This window comes from Artemia sp. Qi Xiang Cuo, chromosome 19, assembly GCF_049724085.1.
Source record: "Artemia sp. Qi Xiang Cuo chromosome 19, ASM4972408v1, whole genome shotgun sequence".
Lineage (NCBI taxonomy): Eukaryota > Metazoa > Arthropoda > Branchiopoda > Anostraca > Artemiidae > Artemia > Artemia sp. Qi Xiang Cuo.
The window spans coordinates 22,955,499-22,981,842 of record NC_142812.1 but is presented as its reverse complement, the minus strand read 5'-3'; the positions used below and the strand labels follow the sequence as shown (position 1 = coordinate 22,981,842).

Sequence of the window (26,344 nt, the reverse complement as noted above, 5' to 3'; positions counted from 1 at the left end):
CGGGCGCGTACGCAAAGTATATAGCTTCAAGCAAATTCCATATGATATTTCAAATTACTATAGCTTCTATAGAAATGATACCTCTTTGCAAATGACCCTGGTAACCCCAATTCGTTTAAAAAATACCCGGAAACCTACGCCGGGTATATTTTCAACGAATTGGGCGCTTACTACTCCCATCAAAAACCACGAGCCTTAGAAAATTTGCGTGACTTTCGAAAAAAGCAGTAAATACCCCTAAAAAGCCAAGCAATCTTAACGGAAATCACACCATCAGATTTAGCATGTCAGCGAGCCCTACTGTAGAGGTTCAAGTTGTTGTCTGCATTTTTTGTAATTTTGCAATTTTTGTCAGAAGAAAGATCATGGATACGCAATTTTTTTCCACAGGGGTGACCGCATCGAGCCTATTGTCCTAGAACATCAGGAGAGTGCTCATTCGAAGGGAAGTTAAAAGTTCTAATGTCCTTTTTAAGTTACCAAAAAGATTGGAGGGCAGCTAGCCCCCTCACACGCCCCCTTTTCCCCACAGACATCTAAGCGAAATTTGGAGATTAGCCATTAGGTTTAGCATAGTTGAAAGGTCCAATTATGCCTCTTGGGTATGACATGACCCCTCATAGCCCCTGTGAAGGGGCTCTAAGTTAGGCAAATTCCTCATTGCTTACATATAGTGTTTATTATTGGGAAATGGACGGAATTTTTTCGGAGGATAATTTTCAACAGAGAGATTTTCTACAAGGTGAATTTTCCATGGGGCGGAAAGTTTTTGTGGGGAATTCTCTAATTAGAATTTTCAGCTGAAAGTAAGGAGCAACGTTAAAACTTGAAACAAACATAAATTATTCCGTATATGTGGTGGGCTGTCCCTTCCTCATTCATCGCTCTTTACGCCAAAGTTTGACTTTTTGTCCAAATTTTAAAGAGCGACTCCTTTCGTTTTAAGTTTTAATATTGCTCTTTACTTTCAGCTGAATTTTTTTTTTATTTAATACCTAGATATCAAGACCTCAAACATAGAGAGGCCTGTCGAGAGAAGAGTGCAAAGGGGTTAAGTACTCAGAAACCGAGTCCCACGGTGGCCTGGGCTAGCCAGAGAAAGTATGTAAACCTTCAACCATTAGGACTGACTTCTCCCCTTAAAATATCAAGATTTTGACGACTACGACGATATCCAAAAGATTATGAGATATGACAATATAAATTTCTTTATTTGGCGTATAAAAACGAAAAAAAAGCATATGAGATATGACCCTATAATTTTCTTTATTTGGCGTATAAAAACGAAAAAAACACAGTAAAGAAGAGAGAAACGAGGATAATACAAGCCAGTGAAAAACTTGGAATACAATGCATATATTTCGGTCAAGATCTCCGCTTGACCGTCCTCGGTGCACGATATTAAAATAAAAAATTACTGATAAAAATCCAAAGATAATATAAAAACCAACAGAACACACAAACTAAATTATGTAATCTACGTTTTTCACTGGCTTGTATTATCCTAGTTTCTTTCTTCTTTACTTTTTTTTGTTTTGTCATGATTACCCAGTGTGGTCTCAGAAATTATTTATTTAGCGTATAACCAACAAATTTTTTGCAGTTTATTTGTTTGCCTACCCCTTAAACGCAGGCCATCTAATCAGGGGCGTCATTTGGAGAGTAGGGGGCAGTTTCCCCCCCCCATAATGTCGAGAAAAATTATTTTATATCCCATGCACCTTGACTATTCGGATATGGACCCCTCTTGCTCCCTCAATGAGAATTCTGGAGATTCGTCCCTGCCTGTAATCTAAACTTCTGTATAAATGCGAACTGTATGCAGCAGCAAGAATTTAAATTTTAGTAAAAATTTGATGTGACTCGTTTTTGTTGGTCTGTCAAAAAATAGGCCTGGAAACCATTAATCGGCTGATTAGACTATAGCACCAAAATCAAAGGCGTATCCAGGATTTTCATTCGGGGGGGGGGAGGGAGTTATGCAAAAACAACTTCCAAAAATACATCACAATTTGTTTATATAGATTTTGTTGCGTTTTACTAATTGAAAAAAATACCGATAGGGGGGGGGGTTAAAGCCTGGGAACCCTGGAAAAAGCCCTTGCCAAAAATTCACGATTTTATTCTGGAACTTTCAATGTGCAATTTAAAACGTTTCTAGAAGTAAAATTTTTTAATTTTTTTAAGCCTACGTCCGAAATTCGTTTAAGGGAGTGTTTTTATTGATTCTTTCCGGGTCGATAGTTTTAATCAACCCCTTTGATAATTTTTTTAATAACATTTTTTTTAAACTGAAGACATTATACCGAGATATCGGGAAATAATGCTTTCTCGGAGACTGGCCTTAGGTATTTAGCAGCCCTGGCTATTATTGTGTCTAGTATCCTTTGAGCTACAGAGCATGAAGTCCTTTCCGTAAAAAACTTGGTCGGTCTCCCCTAGCTTTCGCGCGGCGAATATAATGCCTTAATATTTCTACCCTATGGACAAATGTGTATCCGGGATTTTGTTCCGGCGGGGGGGGGGGGGGTTCAGGTTCTGTTTGACAAACTTAAAAAATTAAAAAAAGCATCAAAATCTATTAATATACATTTTTGTTACTTTTTTCCGAGTCAGACAGAAATTTTTTTTTGGGGGGGGGGATGGCAAACCCAGTGAACCCTCCTCACTGGATATAGCCTTTCTTCTGAATATGTTTTGGTTAGAAAATTGTTAGAAGCCCAATAACTCATTTGTGTAAAACGTTATCTACGCTAAGGAGTGATCACAAATGGATACACTACTGCGGTAAATCCACTTCTTCCTCCCTCAGAGCCTATTTCAGGCCTTTGCTTTGATCCCCTCCCAAAAAATTTCAAAACATTGTCGACCTTTTTTATAGCCTCATGCTTAGGGTTTTCCCTAATTTCCTGAAATTCCATTCCTAAGGTTGGTGTCTTGGAAAATATAAAACTTTACTCCAGAAAGTTTACTATATTACTGCATAATATATTAGGTTTTTTCAAAGTTTGTAGTCTAAGGATATATTCAAACTGCTTCTTTAAGATAAATATGACATGGGGGCATTGGTACCCCTAACTTCTCCGAACATTGTATTCCTTTATTTACTCTGCCCATGATATCAAAAGAAAGGGTTCAATCTTCGCCCTGAATAGGTCATAGCACCAGTCCCTTTCCAGAAATTATATCCTCATGGATTAAAGTACAATATTCTTAGTAATCCGCTCAATGTCTATTAAATGTTTCCCTTAAGGACAAGGAACGGAATGATTAAGTCCCCAAAAGCAGCATTTCTTAATGTCAATCGAAATAAGTGGGGACTCGTGTTGAACCACAAATAAGTTTTCAGCTGTGATTGCATATGCCTATAAATGTGGTAGTAATCATAATATCAACTGTAGAACTGAAAAATATTCTAGCAATAAAACTAAGTGGAAATCCAGATGAGGAAAGATTTGCAACAGAGCCTAACTGAGTTTTTTCTTTTTTTTATGGGGATTTACGAACATTTCAACTATCAACAAGACACATAAATATGACCTTTTTTAATATTTCTGAAAACAAACACTGTTTTCAATTACCTAAATTGTCGAGTTGAAGTGACCACAAGGAGAGACAGAGAGAGACAGAGATCATATAAAATATATAATATATATATATATATATATATATATATATATATATATATATATATATATATATATATATATATATATATATATATATATATATATATATATATATATATATATATAGTTTCCTCGGGGGATAGCATGTCCAATTCCTAGAACATTGCTAATTAGGATTGTTTGGCTAAACAAAACAAGAAAATTAAAAATTAAAAGTTAAAAATTGAAATAAATTTAAAATGAAAAAATTTGAAAGGTTCCTAATTTTTTTAGTGATTTGAAAATAAAAATATAAAATAAAATTTAAAGAAACTAAAAATTGGGAAAAATTAAATACCTAATATTTCCAAACACGTGACTACTCAGAGCCGAATTAATAGATAGAGAATCTTTGTGAAGGAATTGCACCAATGTAATTACTCCCACTATTGTATGGCACTAATACACTCCCCTTTAACAAGTAACTGGACTCTTATCTTTCAGTATTATCACCAGACCACATTACAGTTACTTTTATACAATAAACTAAAAATTACACACGGCTATAGCGCCAATTACGTACCCCCTTCGTTTGTCTTTGAGCTGTGGTGCTAAGACTGTGTAAGATTGGTCTAATTTTATTTTTGTCATAATTTGAAATGAATTTTTAATTGCAAGCTATTATGTGTTTTCATTTAGTTTTATTCATCGCTTATACCAGCTTGGTGAATAAATAGCTGAGATATTTATTAAGGCTTACACAGCACTATCTTATAGAGTTCTCATTTTGGCATACCTTCTTGTCTTACTTTATGTCTTTGGTAAGCATCTGTAAGTCCCGGCCATATACTAATCTGAAAACAATCATGTTACATTATACAGCAGATACCTGAACTCTGAAGCGACTATTTCTTCGGAGTCAGCTGGTTCTACTGCTAACAAGACAGCATGCTCTTTTTTTATGAGTAGAACCCCATATTTATATACTGACGGGAGTCCATATATGGGCATTGAAGAGATTTATCGTCCTTGGTAAAAGCCTGGACGAGATTTAGTGTCCTTGGTAAAAACTTGGGATGAGATTCAATGTCCTTGGCATTTAGAATGTTACCCCTTTTTTTAAAGTCCCACCCCACCCCCATCCCCCGTGGTCAAAAAATGTTTCCTCGTTATAACTATTTCTATTTACGAACCTTAAAAGAACCAACACTTTAAAATTAAGACACAGCGAAAACATCCTTTTCCAAACACATTTCTGACCGTTCTGCTAAAATTCTTGGCTAGAAACAGCTTGCAGACGTTCACGAAACCTTGAATGTTTCTTTGTTTTCTATAGACCGGCATGTGAAACAATCTTGCTTATTTCCACCAGAATTGAGTGTATTATTAGCGATATCTAATAATGAAAAAATTTATATCATTTTCTTAGGAGTGAAACAAAGCTCCTTTCAAATTAGCTAGTGAAAATATTAAACAATGTAGGGGGGTGGGGGTGATTCAAGGACTCATTGGGTACATTCTTATGTCCTTCTTTTTCAAAATTAGCTAGTGGAAGTTTTACGATCTATAGATTATTCAGTTTCATTTTTTGGTTCTTTTTGGTCTAATGGAGTTCTTAACATTTCTATAAAAACTAGGATTTTTTCTTCGGCGGCAAACCTTCTATAGTTTTGGAGGCTATACATAATTTCACATCGCTTTATTACTGCATAAAATAAAAATTCATACTTTACCCTGGAAAGACATGGGACTTTCGAGCACTACTCTTGTTAATTTCTGCTGGTTTCAAGTTTGACTCAGTCATCTATTGTATTTTCTGTTCGTTTTGGGTTCAATTTATTTATTAATGCTGATTTGCGGAAGTTTTATGATTTATAGATTATTCGGTATTATTTTATTGCTCTCTTTTTATGTTTAATGGAGTTATATTTCTTAAAAACAGGGATTTTGTCTTAGGACACTAGCCTTCTATGGTTTTAGAGGCTAATCGTATTTTTACTTTGTTTTAATATTCTGTAAACTGCAAATTTATGCTTTACCTTGGAAAGGCATAGAGCTTTCGAGCACTACACTTGTTAATTTCTGCTTGTTTTGAGTTTGACTTGGTTATCTATTGTCTTTTCTGTTCGTTTTGGGTTCAATTTGGGTCCAAAAAGAGCAATAAAATAGTGTCCGAAAGCTCTATGCCTTTCCAAGGTAAAGCATAAATTTGCAGTTTACTGAATATTAAAACAAAGTAGAAATACGGTTAGCCTCTAAAACTATATATGGTTTGCGTCCTTAGAGAAAATCCCTGTTTTTAAAGAAATTTAAAGAACTCCATTAAACTAAAAAAAGAGCAATAAAATAAAACCAAATAATCTATAGATCATAAAACTTCCGCAAATCAGTATTGAAAAATAGATTGAGCTCAAAACGAACAAAAAATAAACTAGATAACCGATTCAAGATCAAAACAAGCGGAAATTAACATGTGTACTGAACGAAAGCTCTATGCCTTTCCAAGATAAAGCATAAATTTGCAGTTTACCGAGTATTAAAACCAGGTAAAAATACAGATAGCCTCTAAATCTATAGAAGGATTGCGTCCTAAGATAAAATCCCAGTTTACAATGAAATGCAAAGAACTACATTAAACCAGAGAAGACCAATGAAATAAAATCGAATAATCTATAGATCTTAAAACTTCCACTAATCAGCATTGATAAATAAATTGAACCCAAAACGAACTGAAAAGACAAGAGATAACCGATTAAAACTCAAAACAATCAGAAATTTACAAGAGTAGTTCTCGAAAGCTCTATGCCTTTCTAAGGTAAAGCATAAATTTGCAGTTTACTGAATATTAAAACAAAGTAAAAATACGGTTAGCCTCTAAAATTATAGATGGTTTGCGTCCTAAGCCAAAATCCCGGTTTTTAAAGAAATTTAAAGAACTCCACTAAACCAAAAAAGAGCAATAAAATAAAAGGAAATAATCTATACATCGTAAAACTTCCGCAAGTCAGCATTGAAGAATAAATTGGACCCAAATCGGACAGAAAACACAATAGATAACCGAGTCAAACTCACACAAGCAGAAATTAAGAAGAATACTGTTCGAAAGCTCTATGCCTTTCCAAGGTAAAGGATATACTTGCAGTTTACTGAATATTAAAACAAAGTAAAAATAGGGTTAGTCTCTAAAACTATAGAAGGTTTGCATCCCAAGACAAATCCCAGTTTTTCAAAGAAATGTAAAGTCCATTAAACCAAAAAAAGAGCAATAAAATAAAACCAAATAATCTACAGATCGTTAAACTTCCACAAACAAGCATTGATAAATAAATCGAACCCCAAACGAACAGAAAATAAAATAGATGACCGAGTAAAACTCAAAACAAGCAGAAATTAACAAGAGTAGTTCTCGAAAGCTCTATGCCCTTCCAAGGTAAAGTGAAAATTTGCAGTTTACTCAGTATTAAAACAAAGTAAAAATACGGTTAGCCTCTAAGACTTTAGAAGGTTTGCGTCCTAAGATAAAATCCTAGTTTTCAAAGAAATGTAAAGAACTCTATTAAACCAAAAAGATCAATAAAATAAAACCAAATAATCTAAAGATCGTAAAACTTCTTCAAATCAGCATTGATAAATAAATTGAGCCCAAAATGAACAGAAAATACAATAGCTTGTTGAGTCAAACTAAAAAAAAGCATAAATCAACAAGAGTAGTTCTCGAAAGCTCTATGCCATTCCAAGGTAAAGCATAAATTTGCAGTTTACTGAATATTAAAACAAAGTAAAAATATGGTTAGCCTCGAAAACTATAGAAGGTTTGCGTCCTAAGACAAAATCCCAGTTTTTCAATGAAATGTAAAGAATTCCATTAAACCAAAAAAGACCAATAAAATAAAATCAAATAATCTATAGATTGTAAAACTTCCACAAATCAGCATTTATAAATATATTGAACCCAAAACAAACAGAAAATACAATAGACGACCAATTCAAACTCAAAACCAGAAGAAATTCAGAAGATTATTTCTCGGCACCTGAATTTCATTCCAAGGTAAAGCATAGATTATCAGTAAGCTGAACATTAGGACAAAGTAAAAATACGATTAGCCTCGAAAACTGTATAAGGTTATAGTCCTAAGACAAAATCCTGATTTTTCAAAGAAATGTAAAGAACTCCATTAAACCAAAAAGAGCAATAAAATAAAAGGAAATAATCTATACATCGTAAAACTTCCGCAAGTCAGCATTGAAGAATAAATTGGACCCAAATCGGACAGAAAACACAATAGATAACCGAGTCAAACTCACACAAGCAGAAATTAAGAAGAGTACTGTTCGAAAGCTCTATGCCTTTCCAAGGTAAAGGATATACTTGCAGTTTACTGAATATTTAAACAAAGTAAAATACGGTTAGCCTCTAAAACTATAGACGGTTTGCATCCTAGGACATAATTCCAGTTTTTCAAAAACATTTGAAGTCCATTAAACCAAAAAAAGAGCCATAAAATAAAACCAAATAATCTATAGATCGTTAAACTTCCACAAACCAGCATTGATAAATAAATCAAACCCCAAACGAACAGAAAATAAAATAGATGACCGAGTAAAACTCAAAACAAGCAGAAATTAACAAGAGTAGTTCTCGAAAGCTCTATGCCCTTCCAAGGTAAAGTGAAAATTTGCAGTTTACTCAGTATTAAAACAAAGTAAAAATACGGTTAGCCTCTAAGACTTTAGAAGGTTTGCGTCCTAAGATAAAATCCTAGTTTTCAAAGAAATGTAAAGAACTCTATTAAACCAAAAAGACCAATAAAATAAAACCAAATAATCTATAGATCGTAAAACTTCTTCAAATCAGCGTTGATAAATAAACTGAACCCAAAACGAACAAAAAATACAATAGATAACCGATTAAACCACAAAACAAGCAGAAATTAACAAGAGTGGTGCTCGAAAGCTCTATGCCTTTCCAAGGTAAAGAATAAATTTGCAGTTTACTGTATATTAAAACAAAGTAAAAATACGGATAGTCTCTAAAACTATAGAAGGTTTGCATTCTAAGACAAAATCCCAGTTTTAAAAGAAATGTAAAGAACTCTATTAAACCAAAAAGACCAATAAAATAAAACCAAATAATCTCTTTGGAATAATCTATTTGGAGAACGAAGAAAGATTCAACGTTTCGTGAACGTCTGCAAGCTGTTTCTAGCCAAGAATTTTAGCAGAACGGTCAAGAATGTGTTTGGAAAAGGATGTTTTCGCTGTGTCTTAATTTAAAGGTGTTGGTTCTTTTAATATTGGATTTTATTGGTGGATGTTTCTATGAATAGCTGATGCGCTAAGGTTCGTAAATAGAAATAGTCATAATGAGGAAACATTTTTGGCCCCAGGGGATGGGGGGTGGAGTGGGACTTTTCTTTAAAAAATGGGGTAACATTCTAAATGCCATATTTGATAATCCAATGTAAAAAGTAACAGAATTAGATGTTCATAGCATCTGCTTGTCTAAATTTTGAAAGTTGAGGTCAATGTTGACATTTTGCTAACTTTTTTCTTACACATTTTTAGCTCTTAAATTGAGCCTCTATATTGAAAATAGGGGGTGTCCTAAAAAAAAGTAGGAATGGTGGGAAGAGGGCCTTCGGGGTTGGGGAGAGGTGTCCCCTGGAGGTTGAGGTCCATTGTGGTTAGAGTCATTGATGGTTCATACTCATAATTCTCTCACTAATCCAATATAGTGTATTAGTGTATCATAACGAACACAGACCTTCATCCCAAATTCTCCTCTAAAATTTATTAACCTGTTTCACCCAAAAAAATCCCTAAAATGTCGATTAATTAGTTTCGCCAAAATAATCCCCTAAAGGTAATTTCTGAATGTTCCTTTGTTTCGGCATGCCTTTGCAATGTAAGAGAAACCTTACGTAAGTCCATTGACCTAGAAATACGTGTCAATGATCTTGTCCCGTTAGTGTTTCCAACTCCTAAGATTGGCCTAGAAAGAGACACGTGATCTTGTACGTACTGGGATTCTAGGTCTCTGATTGGTCTAGAAATAACACTTACCAAGGACGATAATTTCTTATACCACATTGGCCTGACATCACATAAAGAAAGAAAAACAAGCAAAAATGGGGTTTTTATAGGCCAAATGAAAATACTGAAAAAACAAAGCGAATATTTCGAGAGGACAAACGTCTCTCTTTTTTAACGCAAAACGAAACGATTCATCCATGGAAAATGCCGAAGAGAAAAAAACAACAACAAAAAACAAACGCGGAAAGTCAATGTGAAAAGAACCAAAAAAAAAAACAAAGAAAAAACCGAAAACTTAAAAGATGAATAAAATTCAATAAAAGCCAAAAATTAAAAGAATTAAAACCAAATACCTAACAACCATAAACGCGAGTTATTCGCCAATATTCGCGATTTGCACAAAATCGAAAAAAATATCAACTGCCATCGACGGATACTAGCGAACAACTGACAAAGAAAAGGAAACAATTCATTTACTCAAAAAACAAAACGAACCAGCAATTAAATAAGTTGGAGAACTATGTCATTTGATTTAGGATTTTAATTAATGCATTTCTTGCAGACACCCTTTGAGACCCAAGGGGTTGTTCACGTGTTTGATTATATGACTGGGAAAGTGGTTCAAGGTTTATTTCAGGGATTACTAAAGTATCGGCTTTTCTTTTGAGAAAACCGAAATATGACTCGTTTATCCTTAAATCACCGGAATCTCTGTTTAAAGTTAGACCTAAATGTTGGTATTTATAAATTTCAACAGCTTCTCTGTAGTGCTGGACAATACCTTTGTCATGCGAAATAAGACTAGCTTGATTAAACAAAATAGTATGGTCTGGTTTTTCAAATATGTGCTCTGCAAGGGCAAATTAAAAATTTTCAGGTTTTTTCCGCTTTTTAAGTGTATTATTAATTGAAATAGAGTGCTTATTAAATCTCTCTGTTAGTCGCTGATCAGTTCTTCCGATATACCAAAGACCACACGAACAAGGAATTCTGTAGACACCGGAGTTTTCACCTATCGGGAGAGGGTCTTTACCTTGATAAATTTGGGACCTCATAGTTTTTCTGGGTCTAAAATAAGTGTAAATGTTATTTTTCCTTAGATTTTTTGAAATGTGGTCTGAAACCCCTTTAACTTATGGGAGACCAAGATAAACTGAATTTTCCCTTTGATTTGTGTTTTCGGTGGAACTATCTGATAATCTTTAATGCGTTTTGCAATTACAGAATTTATTAAACTAATTGGATAACCATTCCCAAATAAAATATCTCTAAGGTGGTTGAGCTCTAAATCCAAGAAACGTGTTGAACAAACATTCAATGCTCTATCAACTAGAGAAGTGACAACTCCTCTTTTCACAGCAGGAGAATGATTAGAGGAATAACTTGAGTAACGGTCATTATGTGTGGGTTTTCTATAGACACTAAACTCGAAATTTGAATCATTTCGGTGCACCAGAACATCTAAGAAAGGAAGACGCCTCTCTATCTCTGATTCCTGAGTAAATTTCAGTTTTGGATCCAAGGAGTTGAGGAAGTGAAGAATAGAACCAAGAGACTAGTCACCATGCTCTCATAAATAAAAAATATCATCTTTAAAACGAACTCAATATTCAGGTTTATAAGAACTTTGCAAAATAGCCCTTTCTTCAAGGTCTTCCATGAAGATATCAGCCTGTATTGGAGAAAGGGGGGAACCCATGGAGAGCCCATATTTCTGTCTATAAAAAATGCCTCTATAATGGAAGTAAAAAGAAGTTCTGTTACAAAGGGCTGTAAGCGAAAGAAGTGTCTGATTTGAAAGAGTAGATTTTTCTGATATAGATGGGTTAGAATTAAGTTTTTGCTCCAAAATCATTTCGGAATTTTGAGGATCACAATTGGTATACATTGAATCTGCATCAAAACTGCCAATTCTTGCATTTGGTTTAACCGAAACTTGCTTTACCTTGGAAAAAAAATCAGCGGAATTTTTAATATAGGATCACTTGTACAAAAGGTTTTACCCACGCGGATGCACGTCCCCTCGCTTTTATGGTCTTCCTAAAGTTCATAAACCCGGTAATCCACTTCGACCCATTGTTTCTTCTTTTAATTCTCCTACAACAATAACAAGGAAATTCTTATCAGTTTTATTTCGCACACTAATTCAGGCTAAAAAATCCTATATTAAAAATTCCACCGATATTGTTTCCAAGGTAAAGAAAGTTTCGATTAAACAAAATACAAGAAATAATAGTTTTGATGCAGATTCAATGTATACCAATTATGATCCTCAAAAGTCCGAACTGATTTTGTAGCAAAAACTTAATTCTAACCCATCTATGTCAGAAAAATTTACTCTTTCGAATCAGACACTTCTTTTGCTTACAGCCCTTTGTAACAGAACTTCTTTTTACTTCCATTATAGAGTCATTTTTTATAGACAGAAATATGGGATTTCCATGGGTGCCTCCCTGTCTCCAATACAGGCTGATATCTTCATGGAAGACCTTGAAAAAAGGGCTATTTTGCAAAGTTCTTGTAAACCTGAATTTTGGGTTCGTTTTAAAGAGGATATTTTTTTTTATGGGAGAATGGTGATGAGTCTCTGGGTTCTTTTCTTCACTTCCTCAACTCCTTGGATCCAAAACTGAAATTTACTCAGGAATCAGAGATAGAGAGGCGTCTTCCTTTCTTAGATGTTCTGGTGCACCGAAATGATTCAGGTTTCGAGTTTAATGTCTATAGAAAACCACACATAATGACCGTTACTTAAGTTATTCCTCTAATCATTCTCCTGCTGTGAAAAGAAGAGTTGTCACTTCTCTAGTTGATAGAGCATTGAAAGTTTGTTCAACACGTTTCTTAGATTTAGAGCTCAACCACCTTAGAGATATTTTATTTGGGAATGGTTATCCAATTAGTTTAATAAATTCTGCAATTGCAAAACGCATTAAAAGATTTTCAGATAGTTTCACAGAAAACACAAATCAAAGGGAAAATTCAGTTTATCTTGGTCTCCCATACGTTCAAGGGGTTTCAGACCACATTTCAAAAAATCTAAGAAAAAACAACATTTACACTTATTATAGACCCAGAAAAACTATCAGGTCCCAAATTTATCAAGGTAAAGACCCTATCCGGGTAGGTGAAAACTCCGGTGTCTACACAATTCCTTGTTCGTGTGGTCTTTGGCATATCGGAAGTACTGATCAGCGACTAACGGACAGATTAACTCAGCACTCTAGTTCAATTAATAATACACTTAAAAGGTGAAAAAAACCAGAAAATTTTTGACTCTGCCCTTGCAGAGCATATTTTTGAAAAACCAGACCATACTATTTTGTTTAATCAAGCTAGTCTTATTTCGTAGGACAAAGGTATTATCCAGCACTACAGAGAAGCTTTCGAAATTTATAAATACCAACATTTAGGTCTAGCTTTAAACAGAGATTCCGGTGATTTAAGAATAAATGAGTCATATTTCGGTTTTCTCAAAAGAGAAGCCGATACTTTAGTAATCCCTGAAATAAACCTTGAACCCCTTTCTCAGTCATCTAATCAAACACGCGAACAACCCCTTAGTTCTCAAAGGGTGTCTGCAAGAAATGCATTAATTAAAATCCGAAATCAAATTACATAGTTCTCCAACTTATTTAATTGCTGGTTCGGGTTGTTTTTTGAGTGAATGAATTGTTTCCTTTTCTTTGTCATTTGTTCGCTAGTATCCGTCGAAGGCAGTTCATATTTTTTTTTTGATTTTGTGCAAATCACGGATATTGGCGAATAACTCGCTTTTATGGTTGTTACTTAACTTGTTTTAATTCTTATAATTTTTAGCTTTTATTGAATTTTTTTCATCTTTTGAGAATTTGGTTTTTTCTTTGTTTTTTTTGGTTCTTTTCACATTGACATTCAGCTTTTGTTTTTTGTTGTTGTTTTTTTCTCTTCGGCACTATCCTTGGATGCATCGCTTCGTTTCGCGCTGAAGAAGAGAGGCGTTTGTCCTCTCGAAATATTCGCTTTGTTTTTTCAGTATTTTCATTTAGCCTATAAAAAACCTATTTTTGCTTGTTTTTCTTTCTTTATGTTTACCAAGGACATTAAATTTCATCCCAAGTTTTTACCAAGGATATTAAATCTCGTCCAGGCTTTTACGGAGGACATTAAATCTCTTCAATGCCCATATATGGACTCCCGTCAGTACGTAAATATGGGGTTCTACTTTTATGCCTGTCGTTCTACAAGCTTTTTGGCTACTTATTGAATAATACATCCCTTAACAGAGACCAGTTGCACCAAGTGGGCAGGGTGAGGGGGCACTTGCCATCTAGATTGTGAAAAATACCTTTTTTAATATTTTTGTTAGACAATGCCCTTTTCTCGTATTTATATTGAAAAAAACACAATTCCCCCCCCCCCCTTAGATTTTGAAAATAAAACTTCAACCAAACCCCTGACATTTTTGTGAAATGGTGCCATTGCAGAGGCATGAACAGAACTTTCTAATGTTACCCAAAGTGCTACTGAGACGGTGAAATAAAAGTAGATTCGGTAGATCCTTTTTTTGGTACTCTTTCCATATATATTCATAAATACACTCACAAATTCCCCCGCCCCTGATGGTCCAATATTTAGCCCAAGGAATATATGGAATCTAAAAGAAAGTACTAAAACAAAGACATTCTTGGCTTGTGATTTAAAAAGTTTTATATATTAGTATAACGTATATAAAAATAGTACATTACGAATGAATAAATATATTTAACCGCAAACGCAACAAAGCGAAATGCAAAGTACGATGTAAAAAAATAAAGGAAGAAAATAAAAACACCAAAAAAAATTATCAAATAACCACGAAAAAAAAAACAAATTGGACAGCAAACTTCACATATACTAAAAAGGTTTTAAGTGAGTCGTACGGACCCGAAGGGTCCCGTGTCTTACGCACGGGTTCAGACATGAGTTCTATTAGCTGTGTGTGTCTCTGGAAGCGTATACGTTCCAACAGTTTTCTTATTGCCGTATGAATGAAGGAGGTACATCAGTTAGCTGTGTGGGTCTCTGGAAGTGCTCACGTGACCTTTAGAACTTTAGCATCAACTACACCAATGTGATCAAGTTAAAGTTCCGTTTGTTTCAATAAAAGAGCAATAACAAAAACAATATCCCAAGGGGGTCAATGACCCGTTGTTTGGTAAATGACTAACTGATTACAAAAATGGGCATATCCATACTGAACAACGCGTAAATATAAATCGATAAGGAACAAGAAATCCACTCACCGACAGTCCCCACGAAAATTGCAATCCTTCCATCACCCGACAAACAAAAACAAAATAAAAAATTTTCTGTGCCATTGAGGATTCAACGCTAACAAAACAACACCCCAAAAATATAAAAAATCCTAAAACAACTAAAATTTATTTAGCATGCACTCGTAATAAAAAAAAAGAACTCTTCATCTGTTTCTTAAAGGAAATCAGCGTTCGTGACTGCCGGATCCCAGCAGGAACCAAGTTCCAAGCCCGCCACACAGTCACAACCAAACCGAAGTCTAAACGGAATGAGGGAGTTTCCGGCATCCTTACATCCCCTTCATTACGAAGGGTATACGGATTTACTTCCCTTACTAGTTTAAGTACTCCAGAAACACAACATGGGAGCTCTCCGTGGAAGTATTTAAATTTCAGCGAAGATAGAGATATGACATAAATAGCCTTCATCTTTAGGAGATCAACAGGAGTATGTGTAGTCAACTGGAGGCCTCTTGCTCTTTTCTCTTGAAGATGGCGAACAGAAACAAGAACCATGCTATACAATCAAAAATAAAATCAGTGAAAGATTATGTCAAGTGTGTAAATAAGCAAAGCACTGTGCTAAGTGCTGGTGGACCTGGCACCTGGCTAGGTGACAAAAAACTAATATTTTAATTTGAGATAGCTGAATGAGCAGCCTGTTGTAACTTATCACGCTAAAAATTGGTTTACTAATTTACAATTAAAATTAGCGTCATTGTGAACCCTATATTTTTGTACTTTATTTACGGAAAAACTAAACTTAATATAAAATAACTAATGACCTGATATTTTTTTTTGTTTTTAAAAAGATGAAAGTTCTTGTGAAAACAGTAGCAGAGAAAATATTACAAAAAAGTTTTGCATTTTCCCGTTTTTTTTAAACTTTTTTGTATTTTTTTTCAGTATCTGCTTTAATAAAAACTTAAAAAGGATATCAAATTCTTCACACATTTGTTTTGTAAACATTTTCCATACAATAATCTTATAAAACTTCTAAAAAATGTCAATTATTAATTATGAGCAATTTGTTTACGTTAATACCAATTTTTGTTACAAGGTCAATTTAGAGGAAGATTCTTCTTTCGCAAAACGTGTCACGTAGTACCTTGTAACATAACCGCATTCCAAGAAACAAAAAAGTTGGTTAATACTCGTCTGATTTTGAATTACTACTACTACTAACAACTCACCTCAGCACCTAGCCGCCTGAGGCCAACACAGCTACGCACGCTCCTCCTCCATCCCAATCTATTCAAAGCCTCCCTTTATACGCCCACCCATGAAGTTCCCATTTCCTTTAAATATTTCTTTATGACGTCCTCCCACCCCAGACGAGGACGACCTGCTTTCTGTTTAGCCCTAGACAGTTGGCCAAAAAGAACAATTTTTGGCAATCTGTCATCCTTCATCCGCACAATATGCCCTAGCCACCTCACCTTTTCTTTCATTATAGCCCTAGGGAGCGGTATTGAACCACATTTTTCGTATAGATAGCCTATTGTTTGAAATACGGTCAGTCAGCCGGGGACCCAGAACAATCCTTAAGCAATTTCTCTGGAAAGTCCATCAAAATAATCCATATAAAGGGGGATAGAACACAACCCTGCTTAACTCCTGATTTAATGCAAAACCAGCTGCTAACCTCATTTCTACCTTAACCGCAGCAGTGTTATTCTCATACATAGCACTAATCACTAAAATGTATTTGTCTGGTATACCATACAAGGATAAAACCTTAACTAAAGCTCTTCTATCAACAGAATCGAACGCTTGCTCATAATCTATAAAATTGAGGACCAAAGGTGTTTGAAAACTCGAGCACTTCTCAATTATTAACCTAAGAGTGAAAATTTGGTCGACACATCCTTTACCTTTTCTAAAACCTTACTGTTCTTCTCTTAAAACTTTGTCTACGGCATCTCTCAGTCTAAAAAGTATCATATTACTAAATAATTTACTACCTACAGAGACCAGACTAATCTCTCGATAATTACAATACTCACTTTTATCACCTTTCTTATAAAGTGGTTTAATTAAGGTTTTCCTAAAATCGATAGGTACTTTCCCTTTTCCAAAAATCCTATTCATAATCTTCAGTAGCTTATTTCTAACCTCAGAGCCACCGTATTTAAGAAACACATTTACCACCCTATCAGTACCTGGAGCCTTATTATTTTTTAGTCCTTTTAGTACTGCCCCTAATTCCTCCTCACAAAACAAATCTTCCATCACATCCAAGGTATCACAAACTTTTTCATTTTAATCTATATCTCTTCCTTCAACTCTATCTCGGTTAAACAAATTCTTAAAATGTTCGGCCCCTCTCTCTTTAGTTGTTTTCCTTATCGCTAATTGCGGCCCCATTTCTATCTTTAACTGGGCCAAGTCCGCATTGACTACTCCCTCTCAATTTGTTAACATGCCAGTACAATATTTTACTATTATGCCGTCTAGCTGAATCTTCCAGATCCTCGGCAATTTTATCCATGGCCTCCACTTCACACCTCCGTAGTTCATATTTTAATGCTTTCTCCACTTTCTTTACATTCCTTTTGTTTTCATATGATCTATCACTAGGTAATTCTTGTACAAGTCCTTTCTCCTGTCTACCAAACATAAAGCTCTTTCACTAATATTCTTAGCTGCAGTCCTAGCTTTCTTCACTAAGACACCTTCAGCAACATCATAAAATATTTTTCTAAAATTATTCAAACCATCTTCCACATTGTCTAATTTTAAACTCTCAAGTTAAGTATTCAACTGTTCCTGGGAAATTTCTCTCAAATTCCTATCCTGGAGTCTACCAACATCACACCTTCACGGGAGGTAGTTACCCCTCCGAAATTTCAGCTTCAAATTAACCCTTGACACTACTAAATGGTGATCTTTACTCTTAACATCAATAACGGCACTCCTATATACCCTAGCATCTTGTATTGATCCTGCCAGTCTTCGGTTTACAATAGCATAATCGATAAGGTTTACTGTCTTACCATCACGTGAATACCATGTTAACTTGTGAGCCATTTTATAACCAAACACCGTTTTGGTTATAACTAGATTGTTATACCTACAAAATTGCAAAAGTCTGTATCCATCACTGTTTTCTTTTCCTACACCAAATTTACCTAGGCTAGGGTACCATCTATCCCTATTTCTACCAACCTGGGCGTTAATGGATACGATAGTCATTTTTTAACGTCGTAACATTCCAAGTTCCAATTTTCATGTTCTTTAAATGATTGAAATTATTTTCGCCTGAGGAAAAGCAATGATCCCTGATGCCAGTGCAGGACGGGGATCACAGATCTTCTCAAGTCTGCACCGAAGTGCTTAAGCTGGCTTAGAACCGGACAGCAAGAAGTCCCTGGGAACTCCATGAATGGGGGCTTTGTGCAATCCTGGGGCCATCTTGGTCACAACATGGTTTTCAGCACTTGGCGATGTTTTTCTATCAACAAGAGTCAAAATCCTGCACAGGCAATCTCAAGCCTATTACCTCCAACTCATTATATATTCATGCCTTTAAATAATATGCTGCTATGGGGAGGCATCTCATAATAGATGAATCACCTAGGAAGAGGGTTCTAAGACAAAAAACGTACATCAAAACACACCAAACCCAGAAGAATTATCAATTATTCAGAATCTTGTGAGAATACTGTGTCGTTTATTAGGCTATAATTTCCTCGAAGGGCGCCACTCCTCAAGTAAAAATAGAGTTGACCGCAAGGTCCCCAGTCTTGCAGGTACCCCGAAAGGGTCGAGCTAGCCCTTTGCAGAGGCCGTTGACCATAGACCTGGATCTTACGCCCTAACGCAGTTGTCCTCCTATAGAGGATCCTCCCACGATGGTATTCTTCATCATCATGCAATTTAACCCATTACTAGGAGAAGGTTTGTGATTCCTGGGACTTGTTGACAAACCAGTGGGCCTTTTTGAACTTACATTTGAGGGGCTTTTATCCTCCTCCACCTGTATTTGTGACCCCGGGTAAGGGTGCCCCTGTTCCTATTATAGACCCCCAGGGACAAGGTCCCCCCTTGGTCCATGCCTCCTGTGGCGATACCCTACATATCTGTAGGGCGTTCCCCTATCACCACCTGGGGACACGCTGAATGGCCTGGGGGAGGCCAACTAATATCTAGCCTAATTTATTGATTCACTTCAACATTAGCTTGTAAAACTAATGTAAATGGGCACCTGAAATTTTTATCGGATGGGTTTATCTATCCAACACACCCAAAGACGTGGAGGGCGGGAAGGGCTAGTTGCCCTCTGATCTTTTTTCACTCTGAGAAAATGAACTACAACTTTTAATTTCCATTCAAATGAACCCTCTCTGAAGTTTATACGAGCATACCTTCCATAAGAACCTACCCGGGCCCTGGGGGGGGGGGTTCTCGACACAGGAACTTTTGTTATTTGAACTTTGAACTATTTTTAACGTAATGACCATACGTAAAGGAGTTCTTGTTATATGATCTTTGAACTATTTTTAACAAAATGGCTACCTCAAAATTTTTATCGGATATATTTGGGGGAAAAAGGGCGTGGGGGGGGGGTAGTTTCCCTCTGATCACTTTTGCTCTTAAAAAGGGCACTAGAACTCTCGATTTCCAATCGAATGAGTCCCCTTCGAAGTTTATGCAACGATCTCTTCAATATGAAGTGCCCCTGGGGAAAAAAATAAACGGAGTGTGGGGGGGGGGGGAGGCTAGCTGCCCTCCGATCACTTTTGACTCTTAAAAAGTGAATTACAACTTTCAATTTCCAATCAAATGAGCCCTCTAGGAATTTTATACGAGCATCCCGTCCATAACAACCATATATGCCCCCATGACATAACTTACAACGCCTACCCCCGGGCCCTGGGGGGCTTTGTCGACACCGGAGTTTTTTTTATTATCAGAAACCTTCAACTATTTTTAACAGAATGTCCATATTAAAATTTTTATCTGATGCATTTAGGGCGTGGAGGAGGGTTGGGAGGGGGGGTGCTAGTTGCCCTTCGATCTCTTTTGACTCTTAAAAAGTGAACAGAAGTTTCAATTTCAAATTAAAGGAGCCCTATCCGAAGTTTATATGAGCAATCCTTCCATAAGAACTATATATGCCCCTAGAGCATTGTAAACTTTGGAAGTGGGTTTGTTTGGGTTGAAACCTATAATTAAAATTCTAAGTATCTGTCAAAAGGTCCATTTCCTAGTCAAATCCCATTTCCTTGATAACTATATTAATTCTGAATATTTGCTGTAATCCCTAGAAGTTGACAGATTAAAATAGAGCAGTTCTGTCAAATGTCCTGATGTGTATCTGCATATTGTGCTGAATATAAGCTACCAATTTAGAGTACTTGAACCAGTTCTAATTCTGTATCTGTCCTCGCCATATGTACATTCACTGTATTATATGTATAAATAAACATTTTATACTCTAAACATAACCTATGTGATGGTTAGAGACTCTAGACATCCTCCACCGGTAGAAGCCAACGCTACCATAAGACTCCAAAGAGAAGAAGTTACACTTTACAGAGAAGTGAACCCAGAAAGCTTACAGCATTACTCATAACGCCTACTAATTATTTTGGTTTTCTACCAATTTTCTAATTGTGTTCGACTAGTATCATATTATTTTTTTTAATTATTTGTTATTAATCCATTGTACAGCAATGCAAATCTTATCTAAGCGTCAAGCTATGTTGTCCTCAAATCAAATTTTTTTTTAAGTGCATATGAAGTTTCGACCTCTTTTAGCTATTAAATAAAAAAAAGCAATGTTTTCGACTGAAAGTAAGGAGCAACATAAGAAGTTAAAACGAACAGAAATTATTACACATATGAAGGGGGTTGTCCCCTCCTCAATACATCACTTTCCGCCAAAGTTTGACTTTTTGTCCCAATTCTTTAAGAACGAGTCCTGAAACACAAGGGTTGCTTAATTAGAATAATAAGCTTTACTAAAAGTTATTAAAAAACGTAGCGTAAAGAGCAAGGTACTGAGGAAGAAACAACCCACTCATATATGTGTGAGTAGGTTGTCACACTCATATCACTCAATCACAGTCCGTTATAAGTTTTGAGTTGCACCTTACTTCCAGTCGAATTTTTTTTTCTAATTTAATTTCCGATCGTTTTTAAATAATGCCTAGAAATTTAGCTCCCCCTCAAAGTAAAATTCCTTACTCCCCCCCGGAAAACCCCTCCATGGAAAGATAGCTTGACTTTTAGGGGGTGTTCCCCCCTGTTTCGCAAATCGGACAAATTTTCGCGGGCTCGCAGCCTTTGATGGGTAACACTAAACTTAATGAATCTTGTATACTTGGAATCAGCATAATAAGCCGATTTTTTATATATGTGTTGATATCAAAATTTCAAATTTTAAAGTTCGGTTACTATTGAGCTACATCGCTCATTACTTACAGTTCGTTACTACAAACTGTTTGATTTATATTTATATTTTAAGAACGTCAGTACAAGATGATAATTTTTAATACAATTACTTTTCGACAAATAGACCGTTAACCTGAATAACATCAAAGCAATATTAGCAAATTAATCTATAAAGAGTACAATAACGTCATTAATTAAGACTAGCATTTAGAAAAGCCATGAGCACAACTTTTAAAGTGAGCTAATTTAGAAAAACGTCTCCATTTTCCAGGTAATTACCTTTCCAATCCTCAACGCAAGGATACAATAATGTCAATATCCCTTCGGGTCCGCTTTCGAATCTAATTTCCCTGATGAAGTCCAGTCAGGAGTATATCCTTTGAAGATTATTGAATTTTAAATATCCACTTTCGACATATTATGCAAAAGGAAAGCTGACTTTTTAAATGTTGGTCCCTCAGAAAAAGAAAATACTCTTACATTGATGCAAAATGTAAAAATTACTTTAGTGGAGGGAGGGGTATAAATTGCGTTTGGGGAGTCCAATTGCTTCAGGGAGGATAAGATTCTTTTCCTTTGATGATGATGGCGATCTAAAAGTATGGAAAGCATCAATTTATTTCGTTTCAAGGTTTAAAGAACCTTTCAGGAATCAGAACGAAGGAGATGACTTTAAAAATGCTAAATTTACAAAAATATTTATAGATTTTGAAGGTTTGATATTTTTATGACATATTTTTTAAATTTTTCTTTCAATTTAGAAACCAATGAACAAATGTTCTCAAACAATTTGAAAATTAAAAGAACGAATATTAAAACCGGACTAAGATTAGCTATAAGCCTTTTTGAAATGACACCTTAGAGATATAACAACAGAAAACAACCCAAACTTTGCTTTTTCTTTACATGTAGTCATAATAATCAAATAAATTTAAGCAAATGGGCTAGAACTCTTTAGGTCTGACCATGGTTGGGGATAATCACTAGCCTTGGAGCTTTCTCTTACTTCATTGTATTTAAAGCTCAAGATTTGGTCCTCAAAAGGGGCGTAAGTTCGACACAATCCTGGAGAGGGGGGGGGGCTAAGTTGGAGCCGATTTTCTCAAGTCAAGTGAAAATGACTAACTAAAAAAAAAAAAATGAGCAATACAGTACCATAAAGACAGGGGTATACTAAAGCAAACTAATCTGTTTCTGTAGATGCTTGAATAGGCCCATTTTATTTTAGACGAGATTTTCGAAGCCGTTAAATTTTAGTTAGGGAGGGGGGCAAACTAGGATCTGAAGATAGTCGTCCCCTCTGACCCAAAGAGTTATACCCCTCCTCAAGGTGTAGTTTGAGCCCGGTTCTTGGGACAAACAACTCATAGTGGCTATTCAATAGATTCAATTAAGGCTTAAATTAATTTTTCATATAAACGGTTTGTTTTGTCCGGACTGCATAAATGAATAGGCCATCACCGACAGGCCTGCGAACGTTGTCAACCAGTCACATTCACGTAGCACATCGGTCTTGCTATTTTGAACCATTAGTCCCAATAAAATGGCGCCGGAACCAATAGCTTCAGAAACTGGACCACACCTCCGAACTACTAATCTCATGGATTTTTGATTTTTCCTGAGTTAATAAACACGATTCTCCTTATTTTTCTCTACCAGTTCTTTATATTTTTAAGTGTTACCTTGATTTCTAGCGCCAGCTCCCTCTCTTATAAATTACCCGTACTCGTTGGTTTAGAGTTCGAAGAGACAAAGCCAAGATATAAGTTGAAAATTAAACCTTAGACGACGATGGAATTGTTAGTTTCAATGAAAAAAAATACAAAAGCTCTATAAAAGGTGCAAGACTGCAGTTTTACGTTTGGCAAAAAGAAAAAAATATTATAAAAAAAAACTAACCTGTTAAAGCGACCTCTAAGAGAGCATAAGAAACATTGAATCAAACAAAGTAAATGAAAGACTGTTTACAAATTTGATTAGACAAGAACTCTCTCCTTAGCGATTAACTCAGCTTGCCTACTGAACTGATTTTGTTATTAGTTTGGTCAGATGATCTTGGTTTAAAATGAGGAGAAATATTATTGGATTTGTTTAATATTAAGTTATTGTAAATTGGATTTATAGGAACCTCTCCAGTACCTCTGTTTAGAGTAAGGATTTGTGTATCTTTTAATCTTAATTCAATCTTCTTTCTGTCCACTTGGCGAAATTACCCTCGTTTTCATGTTTGTTTTGTGTGTTTTTTTTTTGTCAAACGGTATAGCCTGTGTGGTCTTATAATGCATTTACTACAGGTTTAGCATCTTATAAAGAACTTTATATAGAATTTAATAGAAAATTAAGCAGTCTTTTAAGAAAAGAAAAAATGGATTCCGATGCAGAGAAATTCAAAGGCTATGAAGGAAGCCTGGCTAAAACTTGGCAACTGATTAATTCGGCAATAGGCCCAAATAGTAAACCAATAATTCTCAGTAGTCAGCCTTGAGAGCCAAACAGCCATGTGGCTAATAATTTACGTAGCCACTTTTTGAAGTAGGGCTAAAAATGTCTGTCTGTTGAGTGCATAAGAGGAAATACCCAAATTTTCTTGTCTCTCTGCCAGATATTTGTATATTTAGTATGTTATGTATATATGATTGAAAAATAAATGAATCTCAACCGGCGATACATCCTTTTATCTTCAACTAGTTAGATCACGGAACTTGAGAATACTATAAAAAAAAATGAGAAATCGGCAGCTGGAACGGACTTTATAATCTTTTAAATTTTCAGGGCTGCAGCTCAGCTCCGTGATGTCTGGCGAGGTTTCGTAGACACCCTTCCTGGCTTTGGAGAATCTAAGGTAAACAACCTCTAAATACTACCTAACAACACTGCAACCTATGATAACATTTGATAAATAACTCTTACGTTTGCGAAGGCCCATTAATCTGCGCATTGCCCGATGAATTCTAACACCTCTATAGGTTTCTTTAAGGAAATATGTCGATGTTGAATCATTTTCTTCGAATCTTGGAGTTAGTGGAACAACTGAATGGGATCTAAATCATCGAAATATTTTGGTTTTAATGCTTCCTACTTTTATTTTCAAGGAATGGTGATTAAGATATGGGAAAAATGAAAATATTGCATTAAATTTGCTTATACTTACTGCCAATTGCGCCCACTACTTTGTTTTCAAAAAAATAGAATTACAAAATGATTATAGCCGTTAGATTGTGTATTTGAAATTTTGCACCCCCTAAAGTTTCTGCGCTCGGGGCAAGTACCCCCTTTGTCCCCCCTACTAACGCCACTGGAACACAAAGAGTACAGTTAGCGACAATCTTGCCAGACGATATGACAGTACAGTATGGTGTTCCACAGAGACCTTATTTCCATACGTATACAATTATTGCTCGTTCAATAAGACAGATTTCTGATACAAATATCTTCCACTAAAAATCTACACGATATACTGTATAGAGAAATCTAAAGGAAAATAGTCAAACGGGTATCTGTCAATAGACAAATGGATCGTAAATCGTGGTTTGTCAATGCGTTTACAATATTTAAACTATTATTTTTGGGGGTTTAGGGAAAAAAAGGTACCTAGGTTAGGATACGTTTTTAATATATGCTATACTTTACCCCTCCCCCATCCCTAGCCCAAATTTGTTTCTAAACTATTATATTTTCATCCTATTTTGTTTATTCCATTAGCATTAACCAAACTTGACTTCTCGCATGGGTACCAGCTAATAATAAAGTACCATACATGCACTAGTTAAAAGATAAGTGAAAATTGTATCAAGCTTGGGTCCAACAGTTTTTGAAGCAGCACTACCAAATCAGTCCTGTTTTAAAACTAAAACACAAAAAAGACCAGCAACTATTGTAACCATTTTTATTAAAAGATCCAAACAGAAATATTCAAGAGAAACCTGAAAATTATAAACTAGGCAATAAAACTTTACATACATCATTCCGATCAATTCTATATTCGCCTAATATTTTAGCAATAATGAAAGAAAAATAACAGCTAATTAAAGCAAGCTAAAACGGAAATGAAAAGTTATAAAGTGGTTTTTGACTAACCAACGTTCGTTTCTCTTAAACTAGAGCAGAAAAAAAACATTATATTAATAAATTTTAATAAATGAAGGGTTTAGTATCAAAATGAACCAAGTCAAAAAATAACTGCTCAAGCAAAAGTTGTATAAGTTCAATAACCGAAAATAGCAGATTCCAAATCTTCAATTTCTTGAATTGAATTTTCATTTACTGATTATTAAATGCTTAACATTATATTTTATTGCGTTCGCTGCAAGCGTAAATACTTTTTTTTACCACTTTGCTGAACAATTAGTCAATTCTTCACTTTTTAATCTATAATTTCAACCTACTACCATCTTTGACTTTTTAACCATAAGGTATGCACATTTGACGCCTCGTATAAAGATATTCTTTTTTCAGTTAACTGCCAACAAGAGGGAATGGAAATTCTACAAGATTCAACAGGTGACAATCCAATGATGACAATCCAAGATTCAACAGGTGACATTCCAATGATGACAATCCAAGATTCAACAGGTGAAAGAAAAAAGAAAGAAACATGCAAGAGAAAGCTCCACGTCTGGGCGGCACTAGGAGGGACCATAGATGGTCATTATGAGGAGAATGGATGCGTAAAACTAGTGCCATAACAGGCATTCTTCTTTCAAAGCAGTGTTGTATGTCTTTTATTTTGGGTTGTGGGATAATAACAATTAGTCAAATACCCCCTGCCAACAAGAGGGGATCGAGCCTGTGACTGTGACTAAAGGACCAATGATGACTGAAAGTACAGCCAGACCATGTAGGAAATTGAATTTTCCCTGCCAACAAGAGGGGATCGAACCTGTGACTGTGACTAAAGGACCAATGATGACTGCAAGTATCTGATATCAGTTCGTATAATATTTTTTTTTTTGTCGCCTGGCAGTTTTTCTTGCAACTACGAATAGGTAAAATTTTAGAGTAGGCTACCGTAGTTGTATAATAGAGGAG

General features: G+C 35.3%; 1 protein-coding gene across 3 annotated transcripts in view; it reads right to left on the bottom strand.

Moving 5' to 3' along the window:
• The window catches only part of LOC148940617 (protein SpAN-like), a 278,317-nt gene that overhangs the window by 16,956 nt on the left and 235,017 nt on the right, over positions 1-26,344 (bottom strand). The window contains exon 1 of one of the 3 annotated variants that reach the window (XM_089105674.1): positions 4,802-4,843. The exons of the other annotated variants lie outside the window; for them this stretch is intronic. The gene's annotated coding sequence lies outside the window, so the exon portion shown is untranslated. Of the gene's footprint in view, positions 1-4,801; positions 4,844-26,344 lie in introns of those variants that run through there. 3 annotated transcript variants of the gene reach the window in all.